Source organism: Prionailurus bengalensis, chromosome C1 (genome assembly GCF_016509475.1).
Source record: "Prionailurus bengalensis isolate Pbe53 chromosome C1, Fcat_Pben_1.1_paternal_pri, whole genome shotgun sequence".
NCBI classification, from domain to species: domain Eukaryota; kingdom Metazoa; phylum Chordata; class Mammalia; order Carnivora; family Felidae; genus Prionailurus; species Prionailurus bengalensis.
In genome coordinates, this window is record NC_057345.1 from 125,847,713 (window position 1) to 125,862,017 (window position 14,305).

A 14,305-nucleotide genomic window follows, 5' to 3' on the forward strand; every position below is an offset into this window, starting at 1 on the left:
TGTTTGTAGATCTGTGCATTTATGGGGAACAGGAGTGGGGACATTTGAGTCCTGCTTTCAGATTTCAGGGAGGGAAGAAAGGCAGAATTTCACATGGGATACCAGGTAATCTATGTTTCTTTCCCCTGTAGGAAGCTGGGACTGAAAGAATGGGAGCAGGTGGAAGGGGAGAAGCAGCTGTCAGCTGCAGAAGAGAAACTGAAATTAGCTGCAGAAGAGCTACGGAACTATAAGTGAGTTCATCTCCTACCAGCAGCTCACACGACACCCATTGTATTACTTTGAAACTTTGTACAGTGTTTAGACCCAAGTAGCACACAAATATACACAAACATTCAGGGAACATTTATTTCTACAGAGACTTCAAGATAAATGTGACATTTTCCAGATGTTAAGTTAAAAATATTAATCTATGAGAATGCAAGCTGCTGCAGCCACTCTGGAAAACAGTATGGAGGTTCCTCAAAAAACTACAAATAGAACTACCCTACGACCCAGCAACTGCACTACTAGGTATTTATCCAAGGGATACAGGTGTGCTGTTTCAAAGGGACACATGCACCCCAATGTTTACAGCAGCACTATTGACAATAGCCAAAGTATGGAAAGAGCCCAAATGTCCAATGATGGAGGAATGGAATAAAAGAGATTTGGTATATATATATATATATATATATACACACAATGGAGCATTACTCGGCAATCAAAAAGAATGAAATCTTGCCATTAACAAATACCTGGATGGAACTGGAGGATATTATGCTAAGTGAAATTAGTCAGTCAGACAAAGACAAGTATCATATGACTTCACTCATATGAGGACTTTAAGAGACAAGACAGATGAACATAAGGGAAGGGAAAAAATAATATAAAAACAGAGCAGAACAAAACATAAGAGACTCATAAATATGGAGAACAAACAGAGGCTTACTGGAGGGGGTGTGGGAGGGGGGATGGGCTAAATGGGTACAGGGCACTAAGGAATCTACTCCTGAAATCATTGTTGCACTATATGCTAACTAATTTGGATGTAAATTAAAAAAATAAAATTAAAAAAGATATTAATCTAAACAAGTTAAGTCACTAAAGATTTCCTGATCCCAATGCTGGCCAGACTATGTGGAAATGTGGTTCCTGAACATGTTTCTGGAGGTTCTGGAATGATTACAAACCTCAGGAAGCAGTTTGGTGGAGGACAAATCACATCGACAAGTAGGACCATCCCATTTTAGAGACCCACTTGTTGTAACCATGAGAAATATGACAAGGATACACGGAAAAGAAGATTTGAACTTTATGATGAAAGATCCTCATTGCAGGATTAGGGAGCTGTCACCACAGGTAAGGAGACCGTGTCAACGTGGACCCCACAGGCATTAAATAATAAATCCAAGATGATGTAGTGATGGCTTTGAGCTTTCTGTACTTTCCTCCTCATGTGAAATGTGTCTTATATGATTGGGTCGTGTGTATGAGAGTTCAGTTCTTATTATGGGAACCTGGGCCAATTAACATCACCCTCAACATTGTGCTTCATCTGATTAAAGCAATTGGACTCCCAGGAGAAGAGTAGAAGAAACACAAGAGCAGCTGCAGCAGTCAGAGCTCACCTTCGGACACCTGGTAGGCTGCACTCTGCACAGTAGTTCCTGAGTGCTTCAGCACCTAATGCAGATGATCATAACAGGCCACTGAATCTCTCCACATGGGTTTTTACTGATGTGCTGACTCTTTCAGATTGCTGTTTGTGAGAAGGCAACCCAGGACAACTGGGTAAGAATGTTTTTCTCTCCTCCTCTTGTGCACACCCTGCCACAGCTGAACGTGGATGTGTTTCTCTCTCCCAGCTCAAGGCTCGTGATCTGGAGAGGGCAGTGGCAGAGCAGAGCAGAGACGTAGCCTAGTTGAAACACAGGTACATGATTTTGACATATTTCTTTTAAGGGCGCTGTGAGGTTTTTAAAAAGGCTAAACTATTTGGTGTCCAGTGGAGGCCTGGGTGTGGTAACTCTTAGTGAAACTGATTCATCTCGATCCTCAAGACTGGAAGTCATCCAAAGACAGAGGCTTCCAGAGGAATTCAGGAGGCACAAACCAATGGCAAGAGGACCTGACAGGGCGATCCCTCCATGGAGAGGTACAGAGCATATTGTGAAATGCAGTAGCTTAACTTCGGCGGCAATATCTGCACAATCGGCTTCTTGTTCCAGTGGGTGTAATTGTTTGGTCTCCTGCAAACAGTCCCAGGTGGTTACTAGAGGTTGTGACCTGTTACATAGGTTGTCTCACAGTGGTGACAGGGCACTGGTTCCGTCAGTTGCCCCCAGCCAGCAGGGCTCTTTGGGTCTGTCCCTTGTGAGTGGTGGAGCTCACGCCCCTCCACTGACTGTGGGCCCCCCTGCAACCTCCTGGTTACACTTAACTGGAGAGTGGATGCTAGAACAGATGTGGGTCAGTCCCCCTTCCACCTTGAGACAATGTTGAAGGCTTTTTCTTTTGTTTCACATGAATAACATGAACAACAGCATGAATTGGAGGCTGTATGTCCCGAAGAGCTTTCTTGATTTGGCTTTTGGATAAATCCTCCATAGAAAATATGCTTTCTATAAAGAAAGCAGACATTTCTTTCCTCTGTTTGGAGGTGCCTTTATTCTTTAAAAAGTTTTTTTTTTGTATTATGAACTATAGTACTCCATTAGTAAAGTAAATCCTTGTGAAATGTCACTCTTCTAATGTTATTTTATTAGTGTAACTCTAAAACTTCAGGTCATTCCACACAGAATTAACCTTTCCCTACCTCATTAGTATTAGTATAGTATTAGTATAGTATTAGTATAGTGTTAGTATAGTATTAGTCTTTTAAAGGCCATTTCTGTTCATGAATACTTACATAATCCCTTGTCAGATACATAAGGTAGATGATATATACAGTAAAACACTTGAAAAACCCCACCAATGCCTTATAGAAAAGGATAGTGTGCTGTTCATGCTGATGTTTACTGACATTATGCTAACTAAGCCACTCTTATTTTAAATTTTTTTTAATGTTTATTTATTTTTGAGACAGGGAGAGACAGCATGAACGGGGGAGGGTCAGAGAGAGAGGGAGACACAGAATCCGAAACAGGCTCCAGGCTCTGAGCTGTCAGCACAGAGCCTGATGCGGGGCTCGAACTCATGGACCACGAGATCATGATCTGAGCCGAAGTTGGATGCTTAACCGACTGAGCCACCCAGGCACCCCAACTTATTTTAATTTTTAATCTGTGATAAATTGTCATTTCCCATGATGTGTTGTATTAGGAAACCCTTCTTTTAGTGTTGATTTCCACTGAATTGAGCCCTGACCTATCCACAGTTGGTTGATTATCAAATATCCAACCAAAGCCTTCTGGCACATTCCTCAAGGCTCCCCTGAGTCCCAAGGGGTCACCTCTGCCATTTGAAAACCCTCTGTTTCTGGTAAGGGACCTGATTGTAGGAAGCAGTGTAAGACGGTGGAAAAAGGCATGGAGGTTTTTTTGTTTTTTGTTTTTTCCACCCAGTCTATGCAAGTCAGAATAAACCTCCATCCCTTCTTTGGCCTCTATCAAATACAGAACCTGGTGCCTCCTGGCCTCTCTGTTCTTAGCTTGTTTGTCATCTTTGATCGTGCCTCCAGCAGCCATAAGTATGTTTAGAGGCTGAGGACCACAGGGTGTTTGTGGAAATAACATGAGGAATATGACATCTCCCTTCACACTGATGTCTCCTGGCCTGGCTCGCTTCTTCCAGGCCTCCTTTCATGGGAATGTTACTGAAAACTGAAACAAAATTGTTGTTATTATTTTACTCCTTTTCTGTCCAGAGTTAGTCATTAACCTGTTTAGAACATCAATTGTAATTCTCACTAACTGAAAAACATGAAAAGCCCAACTTTCTGAGAGGTGCTTGGCAATTTTGAATGCTCTTATTCAAAGGTTGTTTTTTTCTAAATTTCATAATTCATCAGTTTTCCCATCTCTTTTGGGAAATGTGCTTTTGCAGAGTCATTGCAGCTGTTCAGTTAGTAAAAATATTATGAATTCTCAGGGAAGACACATTTGCAGTAGAAAAAGTACACTGGAGCTGAAGGAATAGAGAGTGAAAGTCAGGTCTGATGTGCCAGTTTCTGGAAAAGAGCTGAAGCCATATTCATGTAACCAGGTTCTTTTATGGCCTCTGTAGCTGTAATAGCTGGCATCTTCTATTCATACCTTAACTGTCTTTTCCATTTTGATATCAGAACATATTCATTTTAATTCTGTCATTTAAAATTCCAAACATATTTTTCCACGGGACAAAATTAATCTGTGTGACAGTGTACGTAAAAATTCGGCATTACCTGTGAATTCACATATTATCTATAACTTTTCCTAACTAACTCCTGTAGGTGGCACTGTTCCTGCAGAAAACACTTTCCCAATTCCCCTACAGGGCTCTAGGGATGTCATCTGCCCATAGGTCTTTGTCCTTAGGACAGCAGGTCCAGAGAGGGAGCCAGGTAAGCAGAGGCTGCCAGCAGGACCTTGCAGGCAGACCTGGTATCAACTCCTGCTTCACCTTTTGCAAGCCTTTTACCTTCATTCCTCTTAGAGCCTGTTTCCTTACATTTAGAGCAGAGTGTAGCTGGTCATCCTTACCTTGCAGAGTTCTGAGAATCAGAGCTCGGGCATGAAAGGCCTGTAGAAGGTTCTCTCATGAGTCTCCGGAATGAAACCACTCATAAGAATTAACTGGAGACAGACTCAAGATTTCAGTGAATGATATGAAACCATAATTCCCCGTTGTTATTTCTGCTCTTAATATGCCAAGATGGAGCTGTTGAGGTGGTGAAGGGCTGCATGGAGAGTAGTCCTGGAAATAGATGCCTGTGTGTGTGGAACAGACATTCTTTAGTAGTCTGGAATTATCTCTCTGATCCTCTAGGACCGGCCACTTCCTTCCTCCATTTGCAGACACAGCCAGTACCATGCATGCTGCCAGAAATTTACTGTCTTGGTTTCTCAAACTCCTAGAAGGTCTAGGTGGGACCCAGTAGAAAGAGTGGAGTTTTGTGGCACTGATGCTGCCCTGTTGAAACCAGGTGGAGGGGAAGGAGACAGGCACTGTTCCTGCTTCACTGCGGTTCAGCTATGTTAGTATTGGTGTTGGTGTTGGATTTTTCACCTTTTACCCTAACACATCTCAAAAGTTTAATATCTGTCCTGCAGGTCAACATGGCTGCCAGAGCATTTCCTTCTTTCCCAGAAAGGGAAACTATCCCATGGGCTTCCCTTTATCACCATTCATGGGCTCTGGGCCACCCCCATCTTCTCCACCCTGGTGGCCTCTGGGACCTCACCCTCCACCTCCACCTCTACCACTTGGTAAGATGATCTGAATAGTAGAAGTTGACTTGTAAAACACATTTCATCTATTTTTTCTTGTTGAGTCTTTGGGGAAGATGCAGTGATGGCATCACAGGGCTTTCAGGTCAACCTGACTGAGGGCATTGTAACATTCCCAGGACATGCATGAAATGGGCTGTCATTTCCACATGGTCAGCTGGGCAGCAAGTGTCTCTTATAGAGAAGAAACAGGCCTTATACAGGTTGACAGACATAGCACTCCTTAGGATGTAGCTTGTTACAGAGACCACGTGTTGGGCTCTCTGAGGGATGAGACACACCCCTAAATTTATTTCTAGCTAGTTGAGACCTGAGCTGTTCACAGTTGCTTGATCAGTTATGAAAACACCTGAACCAGGGCCCTGTGGAATCTTCCTCAAGGGTCAGGGTCAGATCTTTTCTCTTGACTATAGTATTAGTCTAAGTCCATTTCTATTCAGAAATAGTTATATAATACCTGCTCACATGTGGAAGGCAGCTTATAGATAAGCTGAAAGATTGAACAATTCTCCTGGAGCCAGAAGAAACACACCCATGCTCTTCTGTTGAGGATTTATTGATGTTATCTATCAATTGACACTCTCATTTTAATTCTTATCTATAATGAGATGGTGATTTATTACCCCTAATGTATATTAAGAAATGGCTGTTTTGGTGACGATTTCCAGATTTCTATTTGAGTTGACCTGTTGAAAGTTATTTGACTAATTATGAAGAACAAGAACCAGGGCCCTATGGTTTCTTCATTAAGATGATGGGATGGATCTCCCCCATCTCGCTGGGGTCACCTGAGGCTTGTGGGTTACTCTCTGCCTCTCTTCATGGTCCTGAGTGTGGGGAAGAGTTTAAGATGTCACAAGATGTGGTGTTTGTTTGAATTCTGCACAGTCTACTAAAATCAGAACACACCTCCATCCCTTCTAGAGCCTTTAGCCGATCCAGAAGCTGGTGTCACTCCTGTGAGTCACAACAACAAGCACTCTACCAAAAATGCCAAGAAGGACCAGGTAAATGCTGGGGCCATTTTCAGTTGTAAGTCTGTCAGGACACCCTCATTTGTGATCCAGCATGCTCTCCAGCCTTTTCCCTGTTTTTGTGTTGTGTGATATGTCTGCCTGTTTCTATTTGCCAAATGCACAGCCTTAACCCAAGAGTCTACAGGCTTCTCTCTTTTCAGCCTGTCACCTTTTCCTGGTAAGTTTAGTAGCCAAAGGAATTTAGAGATTGAGGACACTTTGGTTTTTCCCATGTGTTCTGGAAATAACACCAGGAAGATAATACTGCACTCCATACTAAAGTCTCTAGGCTTGTTGACTCCTACCATACCGCCTCTCTGTGGGATCAGTGTTGTTATTTTCCTTTTTCTGGTCATGCGATGATGCATTAACGCTATCTGTTAATTGGAAATGTGAAAAGACGCCCCTCTATTTTTATATTGTGTGCCTTGTACAATTTAGAGTGGTCTTAGACAAAGGTCATTGTCATAACTCACCACCTTCACATCTTCATTGGTAAATGAGCTGTTTGGAATCCTTCAAGCTGTATCTTAGGTAAAAATATTCAGAACACAAAATCCTTCAGTTGTGTTCACACAAGCAGATTCTAATGTGTCTCCAATCAGTGTTAGAGCTGATACCATCACTCATGACACATCCCTGGGAATTGATAACAAAATCAAAATTTCGGTTACATAAATTTGATCAAAAATCAAATTATTTCGGTTACATAAATTTCTTCCTCTTTTTTCCCATATGATGTATTCCTCTGTGTCTTGTAGTGTGCTCAAAATCAATTCCTTATAAATTCAGATAAACACATATGGGCTTAGTAGACATTGACAAGTAATATTTTTGTCACAGCAAACACTTTCTCAGTTCCCCTGCAAGAGTCCAGGCATCCTGAACTCCCAGTGGCCTCTTAGGCCTTTGACAGCACTTTCAGAGATGGGGAAGACCCCTTTCTCAGGGAGGGAAGCAGAGGGGGCAAAGTGAGGGGCTGGCAGGCAGAACTTTTCCCCAGTAGTAGCTGTGGCTTTTTTGTGCAGATCATGAGCTGTTTATTTGCACTCAGTTGTCTGTGTGTGTGTGTGTGTGTGTGTGTGTGTGTGTGTGTATTCTTGAAGATGCCAAAAACAGAGCTTCTACAGTCACTGTAGTGGAGGGATGCAGGGTGATCCTGGACATAGACGTTGGCCTTCTGGAATATGCTACTTCATTCATTTGGAGTTACTTCTTTTAATCCTCTAAGATGGGATCATTTTGTTCTCCATTCTCAGACATGGGCAGGGATATGTGGTGTCAGTAGTTTAGCCTCCTGCATTTATTTGCCTAGGCTGTAGGTGGTACCCAGTGGGAGGGATAGAGTTGTCAGGTAGTGATGCTACTCTCTTGGATCCTAGTGGCAGAGAAGGTGGCAGGTGCTGACCCGTACTTCTCTGGGTTTCAGCTACTTTTGGTATTGGTTCTCCTGTCTGGCATATGAATGTAGCTGTCACTTCTGTTCTGCAGGGCAGTGTGGATTCGTGGGGACTTCCTCCGTTAACTGGAAGATTCTGCACACCCTATCCTAGAGGCCACCCTATGGGCTCCTGGGCACATCCACCTCCTGAACCTTGGTGGCCCTGGGGACTACCCTAAACCCCTCCACCTGCACCACTTGGTAAGATGATCTGAGCAGTATGAGTTGACTTGCAAAGCACATTCATCTAATTTTTGTTGTTGTTGAGTCTTGGACAAGGTGCAGAGGTGTTACCATAGGGCATTATAATGCAAGAGAAATGTGTCTGCCGCCATTACCACATTCCTCGAGTGTCTCATGATCCCATATCATCTTTGTGTCATTTTCCCCACCCTGTGTTGGTACAGGTGTCTCTTGTGGAGATGGAATGGGGCCATATACAGAAAAGCAGGCATAGCACTTCAGCACATGTGTGCCATACACAGTCCATGTGCTGGGCAGTGGGAGGCATGAGGCTCAGCCTAACGTATATCTATCCAGTTGAGCCCCAGACATCCACAGTTGTTTGATGAGTCATGAAAACACCTGAACCAGGGCTATAACAGGTCTTCATCAAAGTTTAAGGATGGTTCTCCCCTTCACCTTGGGATCACCTGAAGCATGTGGGATACCCTCTGCATGTGATTGGGGATATGACTAGGCCAAAGAGTTTAAGTTGTTTGAGGAATGAGGTGATTTTTTTTGTCTTGTCTCTGAACAATCTACTCCAATCAAAATAAACCTCCATCCCTTATAGGGTCTTTTGCAGATCCAGATTTTGCTCCCATGATTGACAATAACACTGACTCTACCAAAAGGACCAAGAAGGATAAGGTAAGTGCTATGGACATTTTCAGTTGTAACTCTTTTGGGAAACCCTCATTTTCCTTCAGCAATCTCTCCTGGCATTGTGTCTGTTTTGTGTGTTGTATGATATGTCTACTTGTTTTTCTTATTTTGTAAATGTACAACCTTAACTCGAGTGTCTCTGGGCTTCTCTATTTTCATCCTGTCAACTCTTTGTGGTAAGTTTAGAAGCCAAACATGGTCAGGGCTGAGGACCTGAGGGCTTTTCCAGTATGTTCCTGGAAATAACCCAAGGAGGATGACACCACACTCCACCTGGAAGTCTTCTGGCATGCCTCATTTTTTCTGGACCTCCTCAAAGTGGAATCATTGCTCTTGCTGTTACTTCCTGTTCTGTTTCTGTCTAGGGGATTAACATGTTCAGAAAATCTGCAGTTATCGTTATGGGAGAAAAATGCAAAATGCCTTCATTCCAATTTTATTTTTGTATGTGTCATTTAGAGTGGTCTTAGACAAAGCAAATTTCATACCCGTCAACATTAAGCCCTTTTTTTTTTTTTTTTTTTTTTTTTTTTTGTAAATGTGCTGTCTGGAATCCCTTCAGATGTGCCCTGGGTATAAATATCTGAAGTATAAGAGATGAGATATTTGTCCTAGAAAACATGCATTGGAACATGAGTGGTGAAGAGAGAAAATCCGTACAATTACCTGCATTGTAATTCCCCACTGTGTCCTTCATTTGTGTTCACTTGAGTACGTTGTCTTGTGTCCTGTGTCACGGTTACAGGTGAAACATGGAAATGTACAGCAGAAACGAAAGTGTATTTGTGTTAATTCTGTTATTTAGAATTTCAGCTCATTTTTCCAGAGGACACGATTACCCTGAAAATTGTACTGTACTTAAACTGAGAAGTACCACTGAATTAAAATAAATTACCTAAGCCTAACTAAAATGAATCGGTAACATGTTTCTCTAAAACATGCTTTTCCAGGTTCTCTGCATGACCTCAGTATCCCCATCACCCCATGTGTCTCTGTGCCCATGGATAGCACTTCCAGAGAGGAGAAGACCCCATTGTCAGGAGAGAAGCAGATCGGGCACAGGAGGGGGCTTAGAGGAAGAGCTTTGAGCCCTGAGGGCTATGATTCCATGTGTGGACACTGGCCTTGTCATTCCTTCTTATTTTGTAGTTCTTCACGTACAAATAAGCAGCCTCTGTGGTGGAGGGGTGTAAGGGGTGGTGGTTGATCCTGGACTTAGATGCCTTCATATCGGGAATATGCTATTTTCTTAATTTACTCCATATTCACTCCATGAATCCTCTAGGACAAGAGCCCTTGCTGTTCTACATTTGCAGACATGTGGGGACACTAGTTTCTTCCCACAGCCTCTGTTCCCCATCCCCAAAGCTCTCAGCGGAACCCAAAGTATGGGTAGAGTTCTTTTGATGCCGATGCTGCCCGCTTGGAACCCAGTTGTGGGGAAGCTAGTAGGAGATGAGCACTACTTCTTTAGGTTTTCGCTTTTTGCCAGTGTTGGTGCTTGGTTCTGTCCTATGAACACAGCTTTCATTTCTGTTCTGCAGGCCATTATGTATGCAAGAGGGCCTGATCCTTTCCTAGGTTCGCCTTGCAGGCTGTACCCCATGGATGGCCCTTCATCACCAGCTCTTACCCCTCCTCCACCAGCTCCTCCACATACTCAATTTGGTAAGACGACCTGAACTGGATGAGTGACTGATAAAGTGTATTCATCTTCTTCATGATTGACTTTGTGGGAATGATGTCGAGATGGTTGTGAGTGTTGGCAATCCAACTGTGACCTTCCTGAGGACGCTGTAGCATATCTCAAGTTTCTCAGGACATACATACAGTGGGCAGTGTCATTTCCCTGTAATGCGGTGAGCTATATGTTTCTCTTATCAAAATGAAAGAGGATTTTTTACACAAAAGCAGACATATCAGCAGTACTGGTGCATATTTTACAGACACAATGTTGTGGGTTCTGTGACAGATGAGACACACTCCTAACTTTAGGTGCTTCAGGTGTCCTGAGTGAAATGGGGCACATGCATTATATGACACAGAACTTGTGGTCACCATAATGGAAGCAGCAGTGAAGGAATGGGGGAAACTTGAATCACACAGGAATAGAAGGGAAGTTGTGGACGGCAAGCAGAGTTTGAGGAGGTGCAGAAGGGAGGGTGTTGGGGTCAGTAGGATGGATTTGGAGGCCTTTCATGGCAGGGCCCACAGCCTAGGTAGGGAGCATGAGGATATCTGCAAGGAACTGCTTCATGGGTTCAAGCATAGTGCACAATTTAGTCATCATCTCTGGAATGTCAAGGTTACCACAGTGCACCCAGTTCATAATCTAAAAAAAGGATTGTTGTTTCCCTTGGTTTTCTGAAGGGTCTGCACATGTATGAAAGAATGTCCTGGAGATTTGGTAACTTAAACTTGGTCTTAGGAAATTCTTGTCTGCCTAAGTTTGTGTATCTCAGTGATACTACATGTGAAGACAGGTTGTTGATCAGCTGAGTGGCTTCCTTGGCCTTCAGCCTGAGTCAGACTCTTGGTGGGAAATTCAGGGTTGAGGAGGAGCCTCCCCTGCTGAACTCCGGTCACCACATCCCTGCATCTGCTGTCACCACCCTGCCTGTGGGTTTGCATCTCCCGAACTTCCCTCACAATTTCCTGAGGCTTTGCCTGTGTTCCTGCTGTCTCAGCCCTAATACCCACTCTCAGTGGGGCCATCTCAGAGCCTCAGGTTTGTAATCTGAGAAACAGGGACAATGTTGGTTTCTGAGATCGGTATGATGAACAGGGGATAAGCAATAAGGAATTTGTACAATGTATGGGACGAATGGGCACTCACCCTTCTCAGGGTGGAAATGAATTTATCTGCACACAGAAGATCATCAACAGATGTTCATTCAATTTCATGCAACTAAGAGTATAATGCCTGAGGCTGAGAGATTGGCAATCACTATTTTGGCAATCACAATTGCAAAAGATACGGCAAGGACCCCAGTGTTTTTTTCTATGAAAATTCAGGTCCTACTTTACAAAGAAGAAAAAGATAACTATGATACGGTGTACATTCAGGGATCTATATCTAAGATTTGAAGACAGTCATCTTCCCTTGTAGGTAGACACACAGACGCGGCCACACAATTAAGTGTTCATCCAAGGCCACAGATATATTGTTGAAGACAAAATGCATAGAGGACAACAGAAGATCCCATTGCAATAACCCACAATCTCTTTGCCTTACAGGAGAATTTGAAGTTTGAAGAGGACCCTGAACTGTGACAAATGGGCTGGGTGATGTAATATATTTAGAAAAGTTGTCTGATACACGTATTTGACTGAATTCTTTCCCTGACCAATCCTGTCCCCTCTATTTTGTCTTTCCTCATTTCCCCTGATAAACCCATCACAGTTCTGACTCTGTGTCAGTATCTGCTTCCAGGAGGACCTATGGTCATTCTATTTTGATGTACACAGTGTGACTCCTGTATACATGGTCACAAACAGGTAGAATCTACAGTAATAGGGGCAGAAGATAAGTCACTATTTGAATTGTATTGACTGCACATGTCCCCCTGGTTCCTTCTGGGGTGGTGGACACAACCTTCCTCTAGATCTGGTGATGGTGGTGTTCACTCCTCAATAGGTACTCACAAGCACACAGTGCCTGCTAGTCACAGTGGTGTGTGGTGATCAGCAGGGCAGCTATCAGTCCCCAGGAAGTGGCTAATTCCTGATTGCAAGAAATGGATGAGGGGTCAGCAGTGTCTCTGGTAGAACAGTGAGGAAACCCTGCATTAATCCAGATGTTGTGGACTTTTCCCACCTACCAGCTACCTCACAGTAGCACCAATCCAGGTGGGAGCTGAGGTAGACTCATGGTGGTAGTTTTTGGGGTGAGACTTTGATGTCCCATATTCCTCCCAGTGCTTTCTTTTTTTTCCCTTAATTTTTTGCAATGTTTGTTTATTTTTTGAGCAGGAGAGAGAGAGAGACAGAACACAAGCAAGAGAGGGGCAGAGAGAGGGAGAAGGAGACACAGAATCCAAAGCAGTCTCCAGCCTCTGAGCTGTCAGCCTAGAACCTGACAAGAGGTTCAAACTTACAACCCATGAGATCACGACCTGAGCCGAAGTCAGACGCTTAACTGACTGAGCCACACAGGCGCCCCTCTTCCCACTATCCTTAGTGAGGGATGGGCAGGGCAGAGGTCGATGACATGATACCCTCTCCTCCCTCACCACCAAGGCAGGGTTGGTTGTAAGCATCTGGCTCTTTCCAGGTCCTCAAAGGCCATGCATTCTGTCCTCGAGCCCCTGATGTCTGCAGGGCCCTCCTTTCTCCCAGGTTGTGGAGGCAACCAGCCCTCCAGCAACTTTGAGGTCATGGCTGGGCCACCAAGGGCTCAAGGTCTGGCTGTCCACATGCTTCCCAGGAGTAGCTTGGAACAGCAATGCTGCAGGAAAGGTCAGCATGAGCAGCTTCTGTAAACACGATTCTCATCTACTGCGATCAGGGCCTGGGCTAAAACATGACAGGAGAGAGGGGGACACAGGACATGTGGTGCCCTGCCTCCTGGACAGGGCTGCACAGAGTAGAAGGCCGAGGGCCTGGGGAGAGGCAGACAAAGAGACAGGCAGGGAGAGAGACACTGAGTCAGTGATGGGGGAATTGGGCATGTCCGAGAGAGTGAGAGGAAGAAACAGGGGGAGACAGGAGGAGAGAGAAGAAGAGGCAAAGAGGAGGCAAGGAGGAAAGGATGGAGCTGGTCACAGTGTGTGGAGGGGGCAATGGGCCATGCAGGAGGGGCTCTGTGAAGATGCTCTTAGTGTTGGAGGCAGAAAGGGTAGGAAACCTGGGCATTACAGTTCCCTGAGTGCAAAGCTCCAACCTCACTGGGGCAAGCTCTGTAGAGGCCATTGCCCCTGGGAAGATGGGTTCCCCTCATTTTGCCTGGCGTGTGGGGGCCCAGTCTCAGGATCGGTCATGGAGAGAGATGGCTTGAGGCAGAGTGTGCAGCTCATTAGCAGGTAAAGTCCAGAGTGTGCCCCATGGGGAGGTAACCATCATCCTCCCCCACTGCCCTCAGTCCCTGCTCCATTCCCCCATGCTTGAGCACGACCTTCCTTATGTTCCAAAACCAGGCATCAGGCATTGTGCTGCCCCCAGAGCCAGCAGTCTGGAACTTGCAAGGATGGATTATTAATCTCAACCAAAAGTATTTGAGAATAAGGTCCGTATTCTCCTTCTGGAACTAGTTATGTGCAACATGATAGTGCACTGTTATTCTTACATCTACTGCTGATCTCTGGATTCTGGATTGTAAGTGAGCAGTTTAAAACACCACAGCCTTCTCTTACATGAAAGGAGAAACCTGTCTTCACCCAGCCTTCCTCTAATTGTGAAGACATGGCAATTATTTTTTTAATTTTTTTTCATTTATTTATTCTCAAGAGACAGAGAGAACACAAGTGGGGAGGGGCAGAGAGAGAAGGTGACAGAATCCAAAGCAGGCTCCAGGCTCCGAGCTGTCAGCACAGAGCCTGACGCGGGGCTTGAAC